Below are 25980 nucleotides of genomic sequence, written 5' to 3'. Positions count from 1 at the left end.
TTCGTTGATAGATTTATGGTGTTTTCATGGAGAATTGGTACCATTACCACAACTGGATCGGTTATACGAATGTGAGCCGATTTAAAAGGTTCGAATAAAAAATTCAAATCCGTCTCGCCTGCGTAGGGCAGAAAATCGAAATTACCTATGACATCTGATTTGTCGAGCAAAAGTGTAGCCAGAGTAAAAGCGCTGTACTGGCATATTTTGTTAACTACTACGGCAGGCTTCGGGAAAGGATTAAAAATATCGGGTTTCACAACCATAATCTGCCAGCTAAATTTATTCGATATGGCTTTGAGAATAAATCCCCGAGGACCGGAAAGAGTTTGAGGATCGTAGCAGCCATTTTTGTCCAAACCAGCATCCAAATTTGGCGGGCTTGGGTATAGCGACATCCTTACAACTCGTCCTTTTAAATTATCCGAAGTAAATTTGTTTGAAAATATGCAATCAACTTTGTAGAAATTAATGCGTTTGTGCATCTTGGTGAACATGTTAACAGAATGTACGTTAATAGTTGAAGGCGACTTTGGCTTATAGAATATCTTGGATTTTTTTTTTTTGATCATCAAACACTTCCAAGATTTTTAAATCTAATCTACTGTAACGTGGCAGTTCGACTGCACGTTACAAGTGGAAAATTTGCGCCGCGCAATAGAGAGGCAACGACAACCTCGCAACGTGGCAGGTCGAGCCGCGAGTAGACGCACAGAAGGGGGAGTAGTTCGCGTGGGGAGCGCGCGCAGCGCTGGCCCCGCGGCCACGTGTTGCCGCGTCGGGAGAGCTCGGCCTCTTTCGCTCCGCAACGCTGCTACCGATAGGACGCCTCCGCTGCTCACCGAGGCTTCGATTGTCCCGGTGCCCGCGTGCCATTGCAGCTCGCCTTCGCTCTCGTTATCGTAGCAAGTAAGTAACAGTGTACTTAGCGTGCGAATAAATTAGTGCGGCTGTGCCTCGGATGAACGCGTCGCGACACGGTTAGTGCGACGCAATGCATTTTGACGGTCGTGGCAAGGGCGGCGAGTCGAGTGCCGCGAGGTCTCGTCGCCTGTTGCGAATTTTGTAAGCTCTCGTTTTTCCTCGCTATCGTTCCTTTCACGCTATCGTTACCCTCCGCTCAAGCTACCGTTTGTCTTTTCCATGCTCTCGCTCTCGCACAATTCCCCGCTATCGTTTCCTCACCCCCGCCATCCCTATCAGCTACCGATTACTGCGTGTTACCGAGCTACCGTTAGTAAGTAAGTTAGTGATTAGGTTAAATTAGCTATTAGTAGAGTTTCCGTTAAGTAGCCGTCAGAATGCACGAGTGTGCGCGGAGAGGACGGACAAGTGGTGTGTCGTCGCGCGGTCGTGTCGAGGTCGTCACCTCGTGAGGTGGTTTTCGAGGAGTTAGTATAGAGTACGGGTTTTCCACGACGCGGTATATGGAAAAATAAGCGTCTGATGGGCCGGGGAAGTCGCATAACTCGCGAGAATACGCCGCGACGGACGCGCTGGTCGTCGGGGCCGGTAGACGATCAGAGAGGCGAGGCGGGTATTCGCCCACACCGACAAGTCGGCGGACGGCGCGCTGACGAGCGTGGCGGTGGCGTCGATTGCTCGGTGGGCGCGGGTGATCTCCCCGGAAGGAGGTTAGAATTATTAAAATCGTTGCGGGGCCGCGTGTAGAAGTTCGCTCTTACTCATGTAACGGACGGAGAGGACGGAGAGGAGACGAGTCGGAAAGCGAAAAAGAGTAGACGCGGGCTTGAACCGCGGACCCCGAGATTAACAAGCGGGAGCTCTAACCACTGAGCTAACGTCTACGATACAAGCGCATGCTATGCATCGTAGTACGGCTCTGCGGACTCTTATCGCTGACTCGTCTCGCAGCTCGCGTTGCAGACGTGTGCGTCTGTGACACTCACGATGACCTCGATCGGCGGCGTGACGTGCCGCATAGTAGTTTAGTTAGTTCAGCGTAGTGCCTCTGGACTGTAGAGGCCGCAGGTTTTCGGCAGGTTGCCGTGGTTGTTAAGAGGAAAAATGAAGAATAAATACGACATATCATATCCGCAGCAAGCCTTAATGAGTTTTATGACCCACGACCCTGTTCGATACTCCACCCCTTCCTTAGAGCTAGCCGAGCTCATCTCCCACGCCGTCGGGTCCCAACGCACGGTGGCGCTCACACGGAAAGGGGATCGCGGGATCCCTGGCATCTCGATGCCTGGCGCCCTGGGCCGAGGCGGCCCGCCACCGTGTATGCATTGGAGCGTGACGGCGCGCGAACATAGATTTAAGAACGCTGGGCTGCGTTAGCAGACCCCAGTGTTTCACTACTAATAATGTTTTGGTAAAACCGTATAAAAAAATTATACTGCGTTTTATTGCGTTATAATTTTTCTTGGAAGAGTGAAATATAACAATCAAATATTTCATTTCTATGGCCATTTTTCGTATTGTTGTCATAAGTTTTGTTATCAAATATTCCTATTCTACTTCATCTCTAAACTCTAAGAAAGAGATGGTAATAAACGACCAGTGTTTTTTTTATTAATGACGCTTTTACGAATATAGCCTGGTTCGTGTATCCGTTTAGGGTTCCCCGATACAAGGGCAAGAATTTGATTGACATGATGAGTATAATATTTGTCCTGCCCTAGTAAAGGATTTATGTGTATTTCGTTGACCTTATAACAGTTCCATAAGCACTTTTCCAGATGACTCAGCCAATTAGGTTCACTTTGAGCAACAAGAATAAATTTAAACAGAAAATAAAAACGACAAATATCTTGATATTCATATTGTTTTCAATAAACGTAACAACCTTCTTTTAAAACTCGTTCTTGCCCACTGAATAGCAAGAATTCATAAGCGAATGGCGCTTAATGGAGATAATAGATCGCATGTATTATTTAAATTGCATGTAGCCATACATGCCCTTCTTATTAAAATTAAAATGGAAAAAATATGACCGATCAGTAGCTCTTATTACCCGCTACCATTACAGTAATTTTGTGTCAACCAAATTAACCTTGTCTGCTGACGTAAGTTGTGGAATTGCTCGTTGAACTTGTAGTAGAAAATGTTTCATAAGCGAAATTTCTAGCTATAATCGTAGCCAATATATGCATCAACAGGATGTAGCGCTCGAGAATTTTCACAAAGCCGAAATAAGTACGAAACATGTTCACGCGTTTAATACTGCCCCCCGAGTTCCCGTTTCATAAAAATTCCTCACGCCGCATCAATAATTCACGACTTTAGTCTAAACAACCAAATATTACCTTCCCTCGATCAAAAGAAACGGGAAACACCGCCCCGTAATCTTCCAAGCCTCGTTTAACACCTCCATCTCTCCGTCTCTCTTTCGCTGTATCCTAATGAATGCATCGGACGCGATTACTCCGACCGAAATTATCCCCAGCGGGGCCTAGGAGGACGCAAATTTTGCGGGCAGCGGCCCATTCGTCATTAAATCAGCGCCCCGATTAAGATTAAATCGGCCGTTATTGATTCGGCAATCGGCCCAGAAATTGGCAGTCATTGTCGCGCCAGCTCCGTCGTCGCCGCTGCTGCTCTCTCTCTCTCTGTCCCCCTTATGTATGGACAGAGGTGCCGGGAGCGCATTATGCGCGCGAAACCGAGCGCTTCCAGCGCAGTGATTAATGCTAACTGCGCGGAGCCATCTCTTCCACGAACTATCGCCATTCAGTCTATCGCTCGGCCGTTAACAGATGTATCCCCTATTAATCAAGTCCGCGCTCGCTATCACTCTCGCACCTACTGTCTGTCCTCTCTATGCCACTGTATACCTATACACACCTATGCAGAGCCTCGTCCACTATATGCGGACACGTTGGCATGTACAGTTGGCTCGCGTGATGCGGTGTGTATGACTTGCGTTTTTCGCTTCGTGTGCAATATATGCGCAACGTGAAATAGGCTGGTATGCGCGTAGCTCGAGGCGACAAAATTTTCAATAGAAGGGGTTCTCGAAATGCCGCGTAGACGCTGCGCATTTTGTCCTTGTTTTGACGGTCCTGATATTTTGTTTGCCCCGCGCCGAATGCGAGACAATTAATTAAAGAAAGTTATACTGCCGCTGCACGAGTTCGCGTGTATGCGCTTGTTTTGCTTTTTGATTGAAGGCTTCGTCATTGCGCGCGTGCGAGTTGGGTCAACTGTTGATCGATTGTCCGCTGCTGTTTAGCATATTCGCGAGCTGAAACTGTATACAGCCGAGTTTATAATTAGCTGCATCAAACAACTGACTTTTAATACACTTTTTCGTAGCTGGAAAATATCTCGCGATTTTAAAGGCAAAAAAAGAGAAAAAATGTCCTCTCTCTGCGTTTCATCAAACTTTCTTCGATCGGTAAAAACTCGATCTCCCCCGCGGCAAAAGTCTGCGATAAAAGTGTAGCAACGCAAACACCATCGAATCTCCCGTTCGAAAACTAAGATCTAATTAAAAGATAGCCTATCTCGCGACGAACGAAAAATATGCCATCCAACCGATAGCGCACTCGCACGACTCCCGCCTATTTAAGCACACAATAATAAACCTCCGCCTTACGCAGTCTCGAGCCAACGCAACCCCAAGGGCGAGAAGAAAAAAGCGAAGGATCTCCTCTCTCTTTCTCTCTCTTTTCACGAGAGCCAACGAAATTGATTATGTACGCAGGGACGCGTCGCGCGATAATGACAGTTAACTCGACCGCGAACTTGCGCCGGGACGGCGCAGATAGCGCCTATACTACCGCTGGCTTTTCCGGTCTGTCTTTACAGCTGTTTGCGGAAGAAGCCGTCGAGATAGCACACGTAGCTTTCCCTCGCCCCGCGCCTAAATCGCCGGCGCTTTTTTTCCGGCTGTTAAACGAGTATCTAATGTCGTTGTATGCGGCTGTGTGTAGATCGTAAAAAGTGAATTTTCAGCAAGGGGGGAGGAACGTCGCGCTGTGGATTTTGGCGAGCTGTGTTGCTACTGCTGTTGCTGCGGCGAGAAGAGAGATTTATTTTTTGGTAAACGGAGGTTCGTGCCTGGGATTTCGTTAAGGATTTTAGGGACGTCTTGTGGACTTTTCTGCGTGTTACTCCGCACTGATACGCGTGGCTTGTTTGCTGGCGGATTATTTTTATTGTCGCGCCTGTATAGCTCTAGGATATACAGTTGGCAACAAATTTAATCTCGTAGAAACACACTTTTTCCATACTTTCTCTCTAGCTAGCTGTAAGAGATTATTATTTAATTTGCTAAGATGCAAAACTTGATCCATAGCTTCGAACCCCCGTGAGCATGAAAATCGATTATCCAGATAAGAACTATCTCATCCACTAAAAATAGAGGATCTCTCTTCTCTCACCCCGCGGCTTCAGCGCAAGCGGAGCATTTTCACTCGCAGCGGCTCGTTTCATCCCGGAAATTGATCGACGTGAAATAAGAGCAGTCGCGTGCGCGCGAACAGCTTATAGAAAAGCAGCAGCAGTAGAGGGCGAGGACATATTTTCATTGACGTGAGGAAAATTACAGAGAGAGAGAGGGAGAGAGGGGGGGGGCTCTCTCGGCGGTGCAACATAACGCTCTCTCCCTTGAGTCAAACGATTCATCAGCCGATTAATTGCACGTCAGGTGGCGTATTAGGCTGTCGCGAGGCTCGAGCCAACCGCGCGTAGATTTCCGCCTGAGAAAGATAGATATGGAGATAGGGTGGGTGAGAGAGAGTCGATAAAGGAACATCGGGTGCCGAAGACAGCTCGCGTTTCGGGAGCCCCGCTTGCATGCGAATCCTCGTCTCCGGTAAATTATTATGCGTGAATTAATCCGCAGAGTGATGCATTTTGAGTTTCTTGTTATAATTTTTTCGGAGCGATTTATGGACTGTCTCACAAGAGTCAAAATTTAATGGAAAAAATCGTTTCATCGCCATTTCAAGCCGCCCCAAACGGAAAAATTTCATAAAGGCGTCAAATTTTTATAAAGCCACAGTGATGATCGACACTCATAAATTTCGCTCTCCACCTCTCCGTTCTCATTATACGAGTCCTTTCTCCTCGTTCTTCCCCATACCATTCTATCTCTCCTCTTTCATTCCATCTTGTACGCACGAGGCACGTATACCGAGTCAATGCAATAATTAATGGCGGCGATTATGATTCGACGCTTCGAATATGATCGACTCCGAAAATCGAGATAAGGCTCGTGTGGCGTACGGCGAATCGACGCGTGCGAATATCGTTTAGCGATTCTGCTCGGCTTACAGCATTCGACTCTATGGGTGCCGGAGCTTTAAAGGATTAGAGATACGCCAAGGCTCTTTTGTGCTGGATTAATCGTGATCATTTATAACTTATTTTCGGTTATATTCGATTGAGGAGTATATTTCTCGGAATTAAAGAACCACAAACACTGAGATTTACGCAAATCGAATTTCTCGCGCGCAAACAAGTATCAAGAGATAATTTTTTTCGATCCTGTGCCCACGCGCGCGAAATTGAAAATCCGTGAACCCACAGCCGAAGTTAATACACGCCACGATCCTCTGACTAAAAATAACAATTTTTATTACGCGCAAAGCCTGCTCTCGCAGCGCCGTGTGTTTACTCTCTCTTCGTCTCGCGGTTTCTCATTTTCATAAAACAAAAGCCGCTATCTCCATTGCTATAAAGTCCAAGAACCCGCGTACTGCGCTAATATAATCCGATTAGCGAGCGTGACTTCAAAGAAATTTCACTGTAAAATCATAAATTATGACAATAGCCCTGGCTATTCACCGGTCCGGCTCTCTTCCCAGGGATTTCACAAAAGCGGGAATTTCCAGAGCCCCGAATACCTCGACAACAATTTCCTGAGCTTCCGACTCATTGGCCGGTCGCATTACACGCGGTAAACACAGCGTCAAACGTACGGGCTTTAGATTTATTTCGACGGAGCGCATATGTCGGCTGCGGGAGTCTGGAGAGTCGTCGTTGTCGTCGTCGTTGTGCTGTATAAAGTCAATTAATCACGCGGGTGGGGAGGCCCTTTGCGAATTACACGTGCTGTTAAATAGAGGCGAGATTAAAGCCGGCGACGCGACCGAAGTGGGGTCAGTTGTTTGAATTTATATCGAACGTGCGGGCGCATTCAATTGAATCCTCGTGTGTGTGTGTGCGTGCGAGTGTGCATGTGCGCAGAGGTGGGAAGAGATTTTAGATTAGGTTCGAGAGAGATAATACGATGATGGCCAATAATTATTTGACGTGACATCACGTAGATGAACGCAGTTGGTGCTTTTTTAGAGGAAGATCATCAATAACAAAAATTTAGTTTTTGTCAAAATCAATATCACCGATAGAAATGTGTTGTATAAGTGTGTTTACCAGGTATTACATGTATTTAAAAAATGATCCGTATACCCAACGCCACAGAATTCAAGATAAATCGATTCGAAGGTTCGCAACGCAGTGAAGATAAATACCTCGATTATGAAAAGAATATGCACTTGCACAGCTGTAGCATAAATAAGGGTCCACCCGCGAAGGTTATTCCACTGCGGTGCACGGGGCGGTTTATTTAAAGCGCATACTCCACAATATAATCCGCGCCGGTGATTTCGGAACCGCTCCGAAATTGAATTTCAAATCTCGTACAATCAATTCTCTCCGTCTCTCTCTGTTCAGAAAGGGTTCCGATTTTGGCCGTCGCTTATTGATGCGATATTAATAAGTCGAGGCTCCCGGTGATGCGGAGCGAGGGAGTCAGTGATAAATTATGCAGGAAAAGCTGCTGCAGTGGGTATAAACATAATCGCGAACCCTCTATGTCTGGCTTTTTTTTCCAGTAATCCTCGCAGATGGGCGCGTGATTCGGAATCTTCTTCGAGCCGATATTAGCATGATAAAGGCCTGTAACGCAGGGGATTAGGATTTCGATCGAGTCATGTTGCTTGCTACTTTTTGTTTCGGGCAAGATTCGATTGTGATGGATCCGTGACGGCAAGCGTGATTACAGAACAAAACTTGAATATTGATAAAATTTTCTTTTTTTTTTAAACACTGAGTTATTGACTCCGAAACGACAATTCCGATAAAGCCGCATCCGGTTCATCGTAAAATTTTCTCGCATAATTTTCACAGCCCGCCATTCAATTACAATGCGCCCGCGTGCGCACTCGGTACTTTTACGCGCTGAAATCAACTTTGAACTTTATAGTTCGTAAAAAAAAGGATCGTCGCCGTAAAAAAACGGCCAAATAAAATGCAAGCCGACTCTGAGAATATAAAACACAAAGAGAGAGAGAGAGAGAGAGAGAGAGAGAGAGAGAGAGAGAGAGAAACACGCACATATAGAGAGCGCGAGACAAGCGCGCGTATACGCGACGCAGAAGGACGTAGCTAAAGGGAGGACGTTAATATCGCGGCTGTTTGGCGAGAGTCGGCGGTTCACAAAGTGAACGAGTGTTGACACTAGCCACTTATTTCATCTCTCGAAATTCCAGCACGCGCCGGCGTACACGGCCCTTTCATTTTCCCGCCGTTTTTTGCAGCCCCCGCCGCGCCTGCACCGACACACAAACATACATTTATGCAATATGCTGAAAATGAATTTCGAGAGTGGCTGCTGCTGTTGCTGCCCTGTTGTTGCGCACCTTTTGTCTCTCTGCGTATATATTCGAGCTCGGTCGCGTTGATATCGCTTAATCTGTTTGATGTCGCCCGGCGAAAATATAACGCGGCGAGCGCGGTGAAATATTAATCACGGGGAATTATCCGGGAAAATTCGTTTTAATATATGTATCGATACAGTAGATAGAGAGAGAAAGGGGATATATCAGAATGTGCCGCGCGCACATCGAGTCGAGCGCGGAGCTTTTGGTGTATAGTTTCGGCTGAGTGAAAATCAATCCATGAATTAATTGTCGAATGTTGAATCGAGTGAGAGAGAGAGAGAGAGAGAGAGAGAGAGAGAGAGAGAGAGAGAGAGAGAGAGAGAGAGAGAGAGAGAGAAAGCTGCGGGCCAGATTACGCGGCAAACATTTCAAAGTCTATATGCGGCTCTTTTAAAATATGCAAATTCAATTAACTCCTACACCGGCGATGGTCTATACTCGCTCTATACGACTGCTATTTAATCGGATGGAGTGTTCCGCTCAAAAATAGCCTATAGTGTACAACCTGGAGATAATACCATTGTGCATAATTTATGAAACTCGAGCGATGTGTATATACGAAGGAACAACATTTTTACCCCGTTATTCTCTGCAGCGCACAGCTTCACTCGACGATTCTCGCCGAGCGCGAGCTCTTAATAATCGCAAACGGATTAATTAACGCGGCAGTATAATAGCAGCAGCGGCAACGGCAAGAAAAACACGAGAGCGAATTTCCAAAACTAAACACACCCCGTCGACTGCCATAAATCTCAGCCGGCAGGGCAGTGGTGTAGGTATACATATACATATATATATATATATATATATATATATATATATATATATATATATATATATATATATATATATATATAAAGGCGTAGAGCGAAATTCGCGATGCAGGTGCGGAAAATTTTCCTTCAAACGCGGCCGTCTCGAGGCAATAACTCGCGGGCGGCATGGGCACGGTCAAAGAAGTTAAAATTAAATTAATATAATACCAGCGGGACCGTTACTTGCAGCGCGTCTGAGAAAAGCCCCGGAGCTGGCAACACGCGGCCAAGTGCCAACAATTTATAATGACGTAATTGAAAACGTTCCGTATACCGGTGCCCGCGCGCGCAAGGATATATATACTACGAGCTGTGTGTTGCTGAAGCTTGCGCGGAAAGGAGGGAGAGAGAATGGAGGGGTAAGGTGGAACGAAGATGGAGAGATGTTAATTCAGAGAGGAAGCAGTTTAGGAGTAGCGAAAGCGGGCCGTGGATTGAACTGGATTGTTGTTGATAGAATTTTGATTAAATTTTGTCGCTATATATGAATGTGGATTGATTTACGCCCGATTCGGGGCTGAAGTTACATCTCGAATATCGCAAATTAAATTGCGTACACAGGGCTTCGAATTAAATCGTATACGATTAAAGGTTTAACACGTGACGCAGAGCAAAGTAGAATAAAAAACACTATAGGAATTCGCATGCTAACTCAAACGGCAGGAAAATTTCAATTTCCAGCCGGCTCGCAAATCTGAGCTGAAGTAATTATTGTATTCCTCAGGCGCGAAAAGCGTTTGCTCCGTGTGTGTGTGTGTGTGTGTATGTACGTGTATATATCGTTTCCACTCGGAGGCGTAAGCTTGGCCCCGCGGCAGGTGCCGCCGCTGCGCGACGGCTCTTTTCCAGCTCTTTAATCGCTTCTCGATTCCAACCACGACTTTGGAAGTGCCCCCCGGTGCTTGTGTATATATAAGCTACGTGCTCCGGGAAACTATGGACTTGCCCCGTGGCTCTGCGTTGGTATAAGCGAGTTGGCAGCCGATTTTCTCGCCGGTGCTGCTATATCGTTGTGTGTGTATATCGTTTCTTGATAAAGTGGTCACAGCTGTGATTTCGAGTTAATTAAGCCGTTTGCTGTTTTTATTTTTCTTAGGGGGTGGATGACGCACAACGCGGGAAATTTAATTGTAATTTATGGAGAGGAGTTTGTGCGGCTGGAAATTTAAAAATTATGCAAGTCGAATCTAACAAAACGAAAATTCCGAATTTCTAACAAATCCTTTGTAATTTACAGAGAGCGAGCTCTTTGAGCGTCTCTTCCGAGTTGGAGAACTCCGCGCAGGCAACCAATACACGCTAATATAGCCACCGGAGCACGTGCCTGCGACGAGGCTCGGCTGCAGGAAAGGCGAGGACAAATTCAATTCTGGCAAATTAGCCCGTGGTACATGCAAATTGGCACGAAATGAACTCTGTTATATTATATTAGCCGTCTACCTGGGAATTTCGAAGGGAAAACAGAATAACGCGTCCGGAGGAGGACGCCGAGAGAGAGAGAGAGAGAGAGAGAGAGAGATGGAATAAATGAGTGAGAAAGACGGGCGACGAGATAATTGGGAACCGAGACATGCAGATACGGTAATGAGGCGACTCGGACTTTGCGGAAAGAAGCTAAAAGACGCGAGTGCTGGCATTTTTTACGAAATTGGCAATTGCTTTAGCTTGGTTCATAGATGCAATAATGTGAAATTTACGACACCTCCAATATGATGAAGGTTTACACAAAATGTCACTTCTCGTTAAAGCGGAAAAAGGAATATTAATGTAACTCTGAAACAGATTCGGTGTTATTCGCGCCGTGAGTGCGTTTCAACATCCATTTGAATTCCATTTAAATCCATCTCGCAATTAAATCGCCGAATCTACGCTTGCGACTCTCGTGTACCATATCCTCACCCACACGTGCACACTGTACATATGAACGCTGCAGCGTACTCGCGGTATTCGTTAATAGTCTGAAATAAAAATTGAAACTCCAGCTCCAAGGATAACTGCGTCACGAAATTTTAATTATTCATACCCTTGAAATTTCTTTCACCGGCAGAGCAGCGGTTCACATGCACGAATTAAAACTCACGCTGGACCTTTGAGATTTTGCGCAGCTTTTTATTTTAACGTGTACGTTGCACTTTTAAAAGAATTCCATTCGGAAAATGATATTCGAGGTGAATTAGCTGCAAAAGCGAGGATACGTCCATGTACGCGTGTATAAACGGTCTGCGCATTTTTGCCCCGAAAAGTTTGTCGACATATGTAATCCCAGCAATTGTTTTCCGCGAGTCGATTCAATTGGCTCAGCGCATGTCGGATCGACTGCGGAGCGTCGAAAGATAATTACGCTCGGCGATGATATCCCGGGTTTACGCGGGAGCGGATTCGAAGCGGCGTATCTTGAAAATCCGTCGCTCTACAAATCGTTCTCTGATTCTCTCCCTCTACCACCCTCTCACTCTCTCTGTCTCTCTCTCTCTCTCTCTCTCTCTCTCTCTCTCTCTCTTCTCTCCGTTGCTGTTCGAGAGTTGCTATCTTTTGTTACGTATAAGCTTCAGCGCCGCTGTTAATTAGCGAACGATTTCTAAAGCTTTTATTTCGAACACACTCCGTGTTTGCGCTTCTCGCGCCCCGGTTTCAATTACACCTTATTAATTGCAGTTTTCCATTAAAATTTCCGTGTAGATTCCTCAATTTATTTATTTTTCAAGAAAAAGAACTTTCTCTCTCTTTCTCGGAGAAATTCGGTTGTAAACTTTCAGAAATAATTTTTTTTTTTCAACGGAAAAAGTATTTTCCATGAGTAGCAGTCAAAGAACGTCGCGCCCAATGTCATTCATTACACAACGTCACGAAGAAATGAACGAGCCATTGGCTAATTTTCATTTTGCTGCGCTTTCAAAGCTCCATTTCTCATGGCGGGAGAGGTAGATCATGAAAATTTTATTATAGCGGAGAAAATAATATTTGTCGAGACGGGAAAGTAGAGGAGCTTGCGTCGGGGAACTTGGTTGTCTCGCGTTAAGAGCGAGGAGAAATGAAAGCAACTGTCAGAAATATAAATGAACATTGCGGTGCAAAAAGCAGAAAACCGAATAAGCAAGCGAGAGCAGGAAAAACCTGAAGGGTTGGTTATGCGTGTGTATATATGTATATAAAATGTGAACCGGAGAGCCGAGCAAAGAAAGAATCATAAAGCAGAGGGGCACTCGAGAAACAATTTTCTCGAAGTAAAAATTAATGAATTCTTTCAGAGTGAAAAATTAACGTTCCCGGTTAATTTATTTTTTAATAATGCTCCTTCTCGCCGACTCCGCGGTATAAACAAGTGCCCTTTGCAAGATGTGTTTTTCCCATTAGAGGATTGACGTGATGAATGAAACGTGATATTCAACGAAAAACAACATTTGTTATACGTTATAAAGTTGCTTCAACTGCATTGATGTATCATGAAATAGAAATAAAGACAATTTACATCCGTTGAAATTCGTTCGGTAAACCACCTACGAAAAAAAATCCCATTACTCGCGAAGCGCAGAAAGACAAGCTCGGTAATTTGTCTACCGAAAAGCATTTACCCCGTGAATTACGCAATCCAACTACTGCGAAGCCATCCTATATCCCCGACTCTCTCTCTTTCTCTCTCTCTCTCCCTCTCTCTATCTCTCCCTCTCTCTCTCCCTCTCTCTCTCTCTCTCTCTCTCTCTCTCTCTCTCTCTCTCTCTCGTCTAGCCTGAGCCGCGCAAAGGAATTTAAAAATGCACGCCTGCAATTCCAAGCCTTTCACGCGGCGCGTAGTAGCTCATACATTCGGTAACGCGCTGGCAATTTCTCGTCGGCAGTGCTCGGCGAGATCGATCGCCATTCCTAAATAATTAGCGAAGAAAGGAAGCGCAGTAGAAAGAGAGATGCAGCGGATCGATACACCACGGTGTGTTGGGCTTTGCTATGTACAGTGTTGCAGGTATCTCTCTTTTTTTCACTTCCAATTACTGACGAACGAGACTTTATGGACCGGGATCTATTACTCGGACAGTGGATAAATAAGGAGCTGCCGCGCGCGAGTTGCTCGTGGCTATCTGAATGAGTTTGCAGCTGGAAAAAGGGAGAGGAGCTTGTGCCCTTTGATAAATGGCTGGTCGGAGGCTACCGTTAGGACGAATGCGCGAAACGGGAGGAAAAAAAAGGATACCGCACCGAGGCACACCGGCATATTTCACTGCGAGCTCGTGGTTTGTACTTATCGGCTCTCGACATCTTTAAGAAGCTTCGCAGAGGGATGTGTTTATTTTTTGAACTGTTACTGTAACGAGTGGAGAAGAGGTTTTTGGGGATCGAGGAGTTTTGACTTCGATTGGCGGTGAATTCGTTGTGAGATTATGCAGTGGTCGATGGTTTGGGATTATTTATTACTTATTTTTTAAATAAAATTTGTGACTATAATCAATAATTATTTTTAAAATTGTGAATTGTCCTCAATTTCAAACGAAGCTGATTCTAAAAGGATTGATTGATTCTATTCCAGATAATGTTGCGTCGGTCTGTCGCGCCATCGTACGAACATTAGCTGAAACTCTAGTGCAGAATCGATTTCCACCCCCAAAAAGTAGAGCAGCATCTGGTAACAGCTTTCTCACTTCCTTTCGATTTCAAAAAATGCAGCAGTCGATAAGGAGAATCTTCTGAGGGTAAGTTCTTACATTTTCTTTGGGTAACAACATTGTAAGTAATTCTTTAAAACTTAAATTTAACGAGTTGGTTGATCACGCATTTATAAATTAGGCAGCCAATGTCCAGGTTTTATTTTCATTGCAAAAGACGTGGCTTTAAAACTATCGATTTAATGTATTACCTATGGGTTTGAATTTTAACGTAGCCCGTTCGATACTTTAAAACTACAGAATTTCTTTGTGGAGCAACACGTTACTTGTCCATTTAGTTATTTTAGACAATTACGTAAAATCAATTGTCTACTAATGAATTCATCAACTCTTTCGACAGCTTTCTCGTTCGAAAGCGTTCTAATACAACTGATTTTACTTTTCCCGGAAATTCAATTTAAATATTTTACCTCAATTCAGCTATTATTCATGAATTGTAACTGAATTCAAGGAGAACAAGATTGTCCAATAAATATAAAAAATACAAAAGAATATGAAAAGCATTTTAAATCACAAACAACCAGAACACATTACTCTCCAAACCCGTGTTTTTTACCATACGCTACTAAAAACTAAAAGACCACATGACACAATGCACACCTTTTCCAGATTCCCACGTATAAATCGACACGTGCTGCAAAGAAAAAAAGTCGACTACGACGAGTGCTATCTACTCTTTCTCCCGGGTGCGAATGTCCTCTTTTATCGAGGGCCATTATCAGCGGGGCGACTCGTCGTATAGCGAGCGCTTAATGATTTTCAAGTTGACCGAGCGCGTACTCGATGGCTCTAACGAGTTTCACAGTTAAATATCGCGCCCTCCGGATCGCGAAGCGCGCCCCGGAATGGCAATAATAATAATAACGAAGTAGCGTGCGCAGTATAGGCGGGAACGTCGTAACGGCTGATTTCGCGCTGGATATACTTTAAATGTACTCATTATGCGATTCTCCGATGCTTATACGCCGGGAGCTTTTTTGGACCGACGTTGATAGTGCGTGTTGGGGCTTGAATTATTTTCTATTTAGTAGTGAAAAGTTGCTGCTTTTTTCTGTGCTTCGTAATATGGTGAATATAAACGAGTACAAATTTTGTAAGAATAAGTAAATTATACGTTTAAATAAGAGGGATTCAATATTTTAAACGAGGCAACTTTATTGATTATTTGATTTGCAAGTCACAATTTTACAAATAACACTATTTCCTTAGTCAAATGCACCATTATGTGGTTTAAATACTCGAAGCAAAAAGAAATTCGAAAACTGCTTCATTACACCAAACTGCCAAACTAGAAAGACTTAATTTTTTTACTTTAAATGTAAATATTTCAACGTGCAATACCAAGAATCCTAAAATCCAGCCACTTATCAAGCTATAAAAAATAAAATCTATCTTCACAAGGCCAATGCTGTAGGCTACAGTTTCATCATAAATTTTGGTAAAAGAATGCAAATAAAGCCTTGCGTAAAATTTGTATATGCCATTCTCTGTCATTAACAGGATATAGCGTTGTATAGTCTGAAGGAGTGGAAAATCTTCTCGCCATAAGTATACCACGTCTCTTTCAAGTAGATTATCACTCGTTACGTGAAAGTATTTGCTTTTTGGTATGTAAAATTTTTTAAATAAATCCATGCACATACAAGCAATCCTTTCCCCTTGTCGGAGGCGTTCAAAACAAATTTGCATGGAGTCAACAGGGACCAAACGTTTTCTGATTTCATTCCACACTATCAATTTATTAATATTCGGTGGTCCGTAAATTTTCAAATCCGACTTTAATAAATCACTGATTGTATCTATGATTAAATATTAATCTTCTGAAATTACGATTGCACTCAAATAGCTTTGCATAAACGAACTGAACGACATTCCAATGAATACGCAGCCAATAAAGAGAATTCTGGGTTTGGAAAGTTGTGGCGCAGTTAAAACTGGCATATTTGATAATAATCGTATACATTCTAAAATAACCAAGCAGATTGATTTTTTAAAAATTATTTTAAAGCTCAAGATAAAGAACAGATACGTTATAAACAATATAATACAACTTTTAAATGTGAAAATTTCCATTAATTTTTCGCGGAATTCGATTCGCTCGTTTAATGTCACGAGTTTTAGTTTATCAGAATAGATAGAAGGTGTTTGCAGCCACCAATAATCGCTCATGTAATGCAATAGTAAAATTATGTCTACTGGACCAGAAATTAAATCTGTAATAATTCCACGAGCGTTTCCCCAATCATCTACGTAACCATGACGGCTAGAAGAATTTTTCAAAGTTATCGTTGCATTGATCTGATTTAGAATTGCGAACATTGGTCGACAATTAAAATTATTGCACATGTCATAGCCTGCTTTTGTCTCATCGTACTTGTTTCCAGCAATGTCTAATTTCGAAGCTACTTTCAAATTGTAACCATTCAAATGTCTCGTTTTGTCAAAAAATAAGTAGCTGTAGCATACTGTGCCAATACGTTGTTCTTGAAAACGATTTAAAATAATAAGTTACATAGAATATATGATTTATTTTTCACGCAGCTTATCAATACAATATATTGTTGCATTTTAACTTACCAGTTTTAAATAGATTTTTGATCTGGTTAACATGGCATGTGAATAAGGTCCAAGACAATCTTGATAAATTGCTTTTACGTTTTTCAGTTCATACACTTGGAGCTAAATTAGAGTATGGATTGAAAGTGTATATGATTGATTGATGGCTCGAATTTCTACGTAAATATACAGCAGACAATATATTAAAAGTCCAAATAATATTGAGTAATTTGTGTGCCTCTTGACAATTTTCTCCAAAACTATTGTTAATGATTATGAAGTATGCTTTATTATTCCACCAAATAGAGTTTCTTAACTCATCAAGTACTTTTGAAATAGTTGCAGCTTTCGAAGCGGTAATGATGGCACTAGTCAAAGGTCTATTTTTTTGCTTTACATTAGATAAATTTAATTTTCGAAATCTTTTATGAACTTTCAAAACGGTCGTATCATTTGTTTCGAATAGATGTATCGGTGTATAGTTATTGTAAAAAACTTAATAATAGTATTGTCTTCATTTTTATCGACCATGAGAATTTTATTTTGCTTTACACTTTCAAAACAGGAATTTTTGATTAGCTCCTACAAATAGATCATACGGATTATAATTAAATATTGATTTAAATCATTCATTTTTAATAAAAAGAAAAGAAATACGTACAACCAGAGGTGTAATGTCCTCCCGATTGACTGGCATATTAAAATGTTGCATATTTGCTTTAACATATTGCACAATATATTGAAAAATATAGAGGTGATACAACCACGATTTTTTCGAAATCATTTTTATAGCTTCTAATAGGTGATTAAATGTCCTTAAGAAATCTTATAGACTATTTGAATATTTATAACTTATTTGATATTGTACGCATATGACTTGCTGCAATAAGTATAACAACATTATCTGAAGCCTATATACTCTGCCCAGTAAAACTTTGACAAAGGCAAGATTAATCCTCGATATATTTTCGCCGATACACTTACCCCTCCAAACATTAATTTTTAGGTAAATAGAGTGAAAACACATCAGAAGCAGAAAAATAAGGATCTGTATGTCTTTCAAATCCCCAGACTTTTTCTTCTACTACTCTCCAAACAACCACCGATTTCCTACTTCATCTTCGTTAATTTTTTCATTCTTAGGTCAACAAAAGGTCGCAAATCACTTGCTAGAACAGCCAAGAACTGCATAGGATTAGTCAAATATTTCGATTCTATTCTATGAAGGTCTGCAAGAGTACTGTTCGATAATTTGCTGCTATGCAATATTCTAGTACCTACTAAGGCGTTGTAAAACTTATGCATAGCAATATCATTTGTCAATTATTTAAATAGCAAAAATTCGATAGGCAACGGAAAATGTAAGTTCGTTTACCAATCGAAGCAATGATCGTCGCAACATACATAACAAAATGTAATTTCTTAATGAAAAAAAGTTGAAAAATTTTACATTTACATTTTGATGAAAATCAAAAACGGAAATATTTCATGTGTGTAAGCTAAACAAACATAGTTAAAAAAAACCTAAATGTCATGGTATATTATGCCAAAGCCACGCGAGTTGCACATATACTATTTTTGTATGAGGGCGAGGTATAATGCAGTTTGGTGCGCGCATTTTCATTTATTACAAACTAATAGTAAAATTTAATACAACTAACTTGTATAAAATATATATACAATATGTTAGATAAACGTATTAGTATAGTACTTTTGAATAATTAATTTCCTTTTATTATTAGTACGTACACTCAGAACAATGATGTAACAAAAGTTGCTATAAGTTCAGCAAAAATTACTATAATGCCTAGTAATGGTGGGATATACTTGCATTCTGAAGATTTTGACTAGGTTAATAGTAATTTTTATTATGAACAATTGAAATATTGGTGGTACACAGTTTGACTCATAACCTATAAATCAGATTTTTTTGCGAGGTTTTGATATTTCTTTTAGGAGATATACCTTATTTCGGAAAAATCATCTTTTTTGCTTTTTTTGCCGAACAGTGCGGTCGATCCTGAGTGTCAAACGGGGACAAGTAGGTAATTTTATTATTTTTTAAATGTGTTATAGCTGAATTGTTTGTAACAATGGGATGATACAAAACCCGCAAAAAATAGTTTTGAAAAATTAAAAAATGGCCATAAAACAAAAACACGTCAATCGATCCAAATAACGCTACTTTTCCCGAATTCAGAATCAAAAAACAAAACTCCATGCCAAATTTCAATAAAATCGCCTATATAGTTCCAAAAATATCACGGTACACACACATCCATACAGACATTTTCTAAAAACACTTGATTCGAACTTCTATCACACCAAAACGTGTTTTCTAGAAGTTTTGACGAAACTGAAAATTTTACTATTACAAAGCTTCCTCTAGGAGGAAGCATTATGAAACATTTCAAACTATACGTGTATTCAAGTTCAATATGTCCAGTACCTGGCGCCATCTTTTGGAAAACTCTGGAACGTCACCGGGTGACTCAACCCTACGGTGTTCTCTTGTGTATCGTCGGTTGCTGCAGGATGCTTTTCTGCTTTCCCGACTGCATATTTAGTCAATAATTAGGAAATTTGTTTTACTAAATGTCATAATTGTGCAGTTTCAACCAATTAATAAGTATTCAATTGAATTTGCGATACAATAAAGGACGTAAAGAAACAAGATTTTCATAAACTCTGGCAGTGAACAAAAAAAAACATCCCCCATCAAAACACTACCAAATCCACTCACGAAAAAAAAATTCTCGCGCAAAAACAGCCAATTTCAACTCTCGCTCAAAATAAGAGAATAGCAGAGCCTTCAGCCAGCTTCCACCGCGCTATTTGTCTTTCTCCACTCGCGCTCTCCAATCCCTGCATCAGTAAAGCAGCCCAGTCTCGGCTCTGCTCTCCCTCCCTCCATATCGCTTTCGCGCAATAAATTATCATTTTACCTACATATCAAAGTTTCCGCGTCTGCGCGAGAAGCAGCGCCGCAGCAACGTATATAGAACCAGTTGGCGGCTGACGCGCGCGCGCGTGAAATATGTTATGTGCTCATTTATGCATTTACCCGTAGAGGGAGGATGCGATCTTTGATTAACGCGAGAGTCCAATCAATAGTCAATAATTCGCGATTTCGACGTTTGACTGCGCAGTGTGTGTACACCGCTCGCACGGCTGTGCCGATATTCCTCTGTATGTGTGTGAGCCGTGTAAAGCGGGGCGTTACATAGGTTGCCTACTTGATTAAACGCGCACTTTGGGCTGCGGGACAAAGACCTCTCTTTTTCGAGAGCTCCGCAACTGTAGGGACATGTTGAACTAATAACAGTCGCGCTACTGCCGAAAGAATTTTGATCGATTTCGGCGCTTTCAGGAAACATATTCGTACGCGATCGTAAGTACTTTTCGAGTGTACGAGCAATTATTTAGCTTTTACTTTTCATACAAGCGTAATTTTGCTCTACTACCCCTTTCTCGGAAACTCTTGGAAGCTCTGGCTTCGGCTTGGCGGAAAAACGCAAAACATGCGGGATGAAAAATATCAGAAATTAATACACCGAGTGATTCGTGGAAAAATTCGAAGACTCGCTCGCCGGAAGCAGAGAAGCTTTTGAAACATTAAACAGCTATTTCTTGTGGCAGCTTGACATTTAGAGTCGCGTCGTTGTTTTCATCTCTTATGGTCTATACACACTCCGCGGCAGCAGTAGTATTACCACTCGCGGCAGTAGTCGTCGTCCACCTCCATCCCTGTCCCGCATTGGCTTTATCAAAGGTAAATTTAATATCGTTTTTGCCGGCGAGCCGCAACGGCAGCAGCATCAAGGTCGCGCACGCTGCAAGAATGGAGTAGAGAGAGAGATAGGAGCGCTGAAAACTAGGCGAGAGGATGAGGAAGGAGGAAGCGGACGCGACGCCCACCTTAGGGATTTATGTCGTGGAAGAAAACGACAGCGAGTTTTCTGCTCTCCTTCTCTTCCTCTTGTTCTTCTTTCTGCTGCTGTACGGCGCATATTGTGCGTCTCGCGTGCGTTACGCGATATTCCACTTTAATAAAAGAATTGCGCAGGGCTCTTTAGAGAGAGCTTTCGAGCTTGAGGATGTTTTTGCGGGAAGTGTATAGTCCCTGGTTCTTAGGATTTTACAGTTGTTGCGGGTATGTTTCTTTTTTAAGCTTCTTAGTAATGAGAGACATGAGACGTGATACCGGGAGAGTTATTGAAAACAGCGAAAACTGCGACAAGTGAACCAAATAATCTCTTATCATCTAATTCATAAACATGCAACCGAGTATTCCGCTATAATCAAAGTCCCTCTCATTACCATCCATCCAATCATCAATTCTGCGAAGCATCAGCCCATCCATCCGGCGCATCTCCGCAACAAAGCCAAGCTTATTTTTCGACGCGTATATCCCAGCAGCAGCCATCCTTCGACGGCGTTAAAATTCAACGCGCGTTACTATGTATATTTATGCATGGAAGCCGTCGTCTGCCTCGTCTTCGCGACTGCAGCAGCGCAGCTACTGCTACTTCTCGTACGCGACGCCTTGTGTACGTACAGCCTTCGGAAGAAGCGCGCCGCACAAGTCCCAGTTCGCCTTGCGATCTCCTTAGAGCTCTTTTCTTCGCTGATGCTTACCTAGCCGGCGTCGTCGGCGTTAACAAGTTACACCCCTATACCTCGTTGGCGCGACGTCAACTCGCAGCTAACTTGATTAATGTAACACTCGTAACTTGTTCCGTGGTTGCGTAATAACCCTAGTTTGGGCCTACTGCCAGCCAGACTCGTGTTTCTCTTTCGCTTGTATACACTCGTCGTCTTGTATAGTCTCTATAGGGTGTGTGTACGTGTGAGGAGTCGGGAGATTGTTAATAAAACTCGAAGTGAGAGAGTTTTCCGCAAGTTAAATCGAAATCCGCGAAAAATCATCTTGCCCGACCGCACTCTGCTTATACTTCTAACTGAGTGACGTCGACTTTGTGTGCCGCACGTGACGAAGTCGATTATGGTCGGAGGGAAAAAATTGCGAAATCGCGTGGAAAGGAATGTCTGCCGAGAGATTAGGAGACAATCCCCCTGTGTAATAGTTTGTAGTTTTTAGATGAATTTGAATTCTCGAAAAAGTACTTTAGTTATTGTCAACGACCGAGCGCTTCAAGAGTACACTGGAATCGTTACAAAACTCCTTATCCTCTCGAAACAATAAGCTCTATCATCTCGCGGTAGCCCTTTGACGGACCTATATCCGCAGCAAACGAAACTCCAGCCTCATAATTCTCAGACTCGGTATTAAAACAGCGCGCGCACAGGAGCTCGGCTTAAAGCGGAAGAAAAATGTTTACCATCCGCAAGTACGACGGCGGCGGCGGCGGCGTAACGCAGGAACTCCAGCTGACGCAATAAAGCACGAGGGAGCAAGTTTCTCTGAAACGAATCCTCTCCAACTTCATGTATACCTGTATGTGTATGAGGCGCGCGGGCGAATGCATAAGTACAGCAGGGGAGAGAGAACGGAATACGAATGTATCAATTCAATGTTTCGTGCAGGCAAAAGGGAAAACCTATTTTCTTAGCTTCCTGAGCTTTATGTATATTTCTTTGCTCGGTGGTGGAGTTACTATTTTTCCCTCCGAGTCTTCGCCCTTTGCGTTCATTGGTCTTGGAGGATCGACCTGTGGATAAAGCTCGTGAAATACGGCGCCAAGTTCTGCGTGGAAAATTGCTGCGAGTAAACTTGACAAAGGTTTCGGTTTCGTGTGCCTGTATGTGTTGAGAGCTAGGCCGAAATCGAAACGGTAAACGAGTATAGCGACAGACGAAATAAGAGATGTTTGTGGCTGCGATGCATATAGAGGATGAAAAAGCGATAAATTATTATATATAAACTAAAAACACAGCGTTCTAAAATTCGCTGCAATTTTTCGGCTCTGTGCGAAAGCTTGCCATTTGGATGCGAAAAAACAGAACGCGGCAAGGAATGCTAATTAAAAGGAATGTTTGATGAGCAAAAGTAAAGTCGAAGATTATGCGGAGCGGAAAAAAAGCAAAGCAGGAAAAATGTGTAAAAATAAAAGGCGAATAAAGGAGACCAGTGAGAGGGAAAGAAAGAAAAGAGGGAAAAACGAGCAAGAGCGTCTGCCTGACTGCTGAGCTATCCGGCTATATGGTGTTTTCAATTCCCCGACGTGCGCTCCTGTTTCGGACGCTACTTTCGATTCTCGAGCGGGGATTACGCGTTAAATTTAAATGCAGAAATAAATTAAAGGGTCTTCCTACTTCTATCCCAAACAAACTCTATCAAACGCGATACGGAAGTACGGAATTCCGGATTGATTTTTTTCTCGTTGCGGAGTACGCGCATTGTCACTTATACACCGGTTCAACATTCGTCCTATTGATTTAAAAATCTCGCAATAGTTCCAAATAACAGATGCGAATGGGGCGAGATAAAAATGTTCATTCCTGATTTCCCAGCATTGCAACAGAAAGTAATTTCCGCCGCTGACTTTGTTTTCTTCGTTTCTAACATTCATATGTATTTCGGCTCGCGATTTTGCATTAACGTTATTTTCATTTTTTTGATGTAAAAACACGCAGTGATTGTCTCTTTCACTTTATGCACAAAACTGTCCTTCTGAAATGTTCAGTCTCCCTCCCAGCGAGATTCTCGCCTCACGGATATAACCTTTAACAACGACTGGTATTTGGGATTTGTTGATAATCTTTACAAATCTGTATGAAAATAAGTATTCTATTTTAAATCGCATATGCGTTTGGAATATTTTATTGGAAATAATAGCGTACTATCCAAACGGATTGTGAATCGTAAATAGACGTTTCAAAGTAAATTGATTATTAGTTTCCGTAACTGCGAACGCAAGGGCTTATGAGCATTGTACGTATATCAAACTTGAATGTAATGCTGTAAGCTGAAATAGTAGCTCCATGACGGTTAACAAAAATTTAAACTTTACGAAGCAGAGCGAAACATAAAATTAATTTTATCAAAACATTACTATGAACAATTTTTTCCGACAAGAGAAATGTAAACATGTCTGCATGAATAAGAGCAACTGAGCTATTTATTCAAGTGTATTGTGTTGTATACGAGTCTGACTTAACGCGTACACAATCTACTTCGTATTGTTATTGATGTTAAGCCTTAAAAAATATAGTACGGTCATTATCTTAAACCAACGAATCAGCCAATCAACACAGCTTCCCCCTCCCCCAAGCCAATCCAGCCACCCCCGCAAAACCGAAGCAACAAAGTACAACCTCAGGTGCAAATTTTCCCCGGTCGTCCGCATCGCTTTCGGCCGGAAACCGAGCATGTGGTCAATCGGCCCACAGTAGCGCGCGGCGCCGATTGCTCTCGGCGCGACTAGCACACACACGCATAACAGCGCGCGCAGACAGAGCAGCGCACCGGTCCCTTCCTCCAAGCGCCTACCCCAGGTCGCGCCTCAGTCTCACTCGAGCCGCGCGTCGAGCAGTTTCGAGTTCGCCTCCGCGCGCTCCGACGACCCTCTGCTGCCGCGTGACTTTTTGCCTTCTTTTATAGTTCACGCCATACGTACGACTTATTTTATTTCGTTGCGAGGACATTGTTTTTCGAACACAGTGCGAGAATTTCTCCACGGAGATGATGACAAACATGTGACAAACGAAAGAACGAATGACAGTTCGGAGTTTTTTGTTTTTTTAATCTCGATAATAGTTCCAGCATCGCGGAAAAGAGGGAAGATTGACAATCGAGGGCATTGTGCGCTAGAATAAAAAGCCGCGCTCAGACAGCCGTGCAATTTCGCTCTGCCTCACGTGCAGCGGCGCTCGATATACGCTCGCGCTCGCGCGCGCGATAATACAAAAGTGAAATTGACATTCCAGTGCGCGTCTCGAAAGAAGAATAATCGCGTGAACAACAGACGAGCGCACGTGTGTCCGTATACTCGCGCGAGCGCGTGTGTGTATAGAGGCGTTTGTAAACGCTCGAGGGTCAGAGCTCGCGCAAAGCGCCGCGTGAGTTCGAACGCGATCGTCCGTGACTTTTTGGGGTGTACATGCATATACGTATAGGTGCAGTGCGAAGGCCGTCAGCGCAGCCGAAAAGTGATGTGTTACTCCTGGGTAAGCGATTCCTATACCTATCTTTTGTTGCTATTGTTGTTGTTGTTCTTGTTGTGTGTACACACAGTGTAGGCTCTATATCTATACGTATATCGATCTGATCCGTGCGTGCGCAACCGTTCGTTTGGGCTAGTTTAACGAGTTGCTGCTGCTGCTGGCTCGTGCATTCTAATTAAAATGATACCGATCGGTATTTTCGAATTTGTTGCAGACGTGGTAGAAACACCAGCGGAGTTCGCTTGTTGTCGATTGATTTCTTCATTTCTTCCGCAATTACGCTCGTTTACCTCGGCGAGTTTTATTACGCGTTAGTTGAGCGCGCGCGGGATTCGATTTGAATAATTGCCGGAGGGTGATATTCCCGATCATGATGCCGCGGGAGCTTGCTTATGCAGCGAGGATTTTATTTGATCAACGGCGAGTATATTGCCTGCTGCGTGGGGGGAGATGGATCAGATGCCGATGAGCTTCTAATTAGGCTGTAATCGAAGGTTGATTGAGAAAATGGTAAATAGCGGTTGATTAGATTCTTTGTTCGAACGAGCTCTTTTGATTACTTTTGGTGCTGATACTCGTTGAATGTTTGTTTACGCGATTCTCGAGTTCAAGCCAGGATTTCACACAGGGTTTCCGATGGATGAGCTTGCGAGTGAAATGTTGGGCTATTAATATGCCGGATATAGTTATGGAACCGAAGTTGAAACGATGGTAAAGCACGGCAATTAGTACGACGAGGAAAACACTCAGAGTCAAATGCCCAGGACTTTCGCATGAATATCACAAAATTGTGCTTTTTATTGCGAAATTAAATGAGAAGAGCTTTAATAACGAGCATAAAATCGCGATGTTTCATGTCGCTGCTGATGTTCCATTAATCGATAACCCAAATATCGCTATCTCAGCCAACAAATCATTAAAGCCGCGTATTTATGAATTTTAATCGCAAAATGAGTCGCGCGTGAGATTTTACAAAAGTCCTTCATCCGGCCCTTTACAACAAACATTATTTTCCAGCTAACTGGACTTAAATGCTAAATAGGATTAAAGCTATTAATATGTACACGTATATGGTACACTGTATACCAGTGAATTTTTTCACCTCCTTTTATTCAACCGTTGTCATAAATATCTCGGACAGGCATTGTACGCGCGTACAGGTACAGGTGCCCTCACGCATGCGTGCATGTG

The 25980-nt window shown here is 42.8% G+C and overlaps 1 protein-coding gene across 5 annotated transcripts in view; it reads left to right on the top strand.

The window, feature by feature from the left end:
* The first annotated feature begins 802 nt into the window (after positions 1-802).
* Positions 803-25980, top strand: part of LOC100120219 (discoidin domain-containing receptor 2) — a 185155-nt gene continuing 159977 nt past the window's right edge. For 3 of the 5 annotated variants that reach the window (XR_004226327.2, XM_031920840.2, XM_031920836.2), the window contains exon 1: positions 24131-24792. The gene's annotated coding sequence lies outside the window, so the exon portion shown is untranslated. Of the gene's footprint in view, positions 910-13970; positions 14134-24130; positions 24793-25980 lie in introns of those variants that run through there. The other 2 variants (XM_031920837.2, XM_031920838.2) reach the window with 2 other exon arrangements.

The sequence above is a fragment of the Nasonia vitripennis genome, chromosome 1 (genome assembly GCF_009193385.2).
Source record: "Nasonia vitripennis strain AsymCx chromosome 1, Nvit_psr_1.1, whole genome shotgun sequence".
NCBI classification, from domain to species: Eukaryota; Metazoa; Arthropoda; class Insecta; order Hymenoptera; family Pteromalidae; genus Nasonia; species Nasonia vitripennis.
This window is presented reverse-complemented; position numbering and strand designations above follow the sequence as displayed.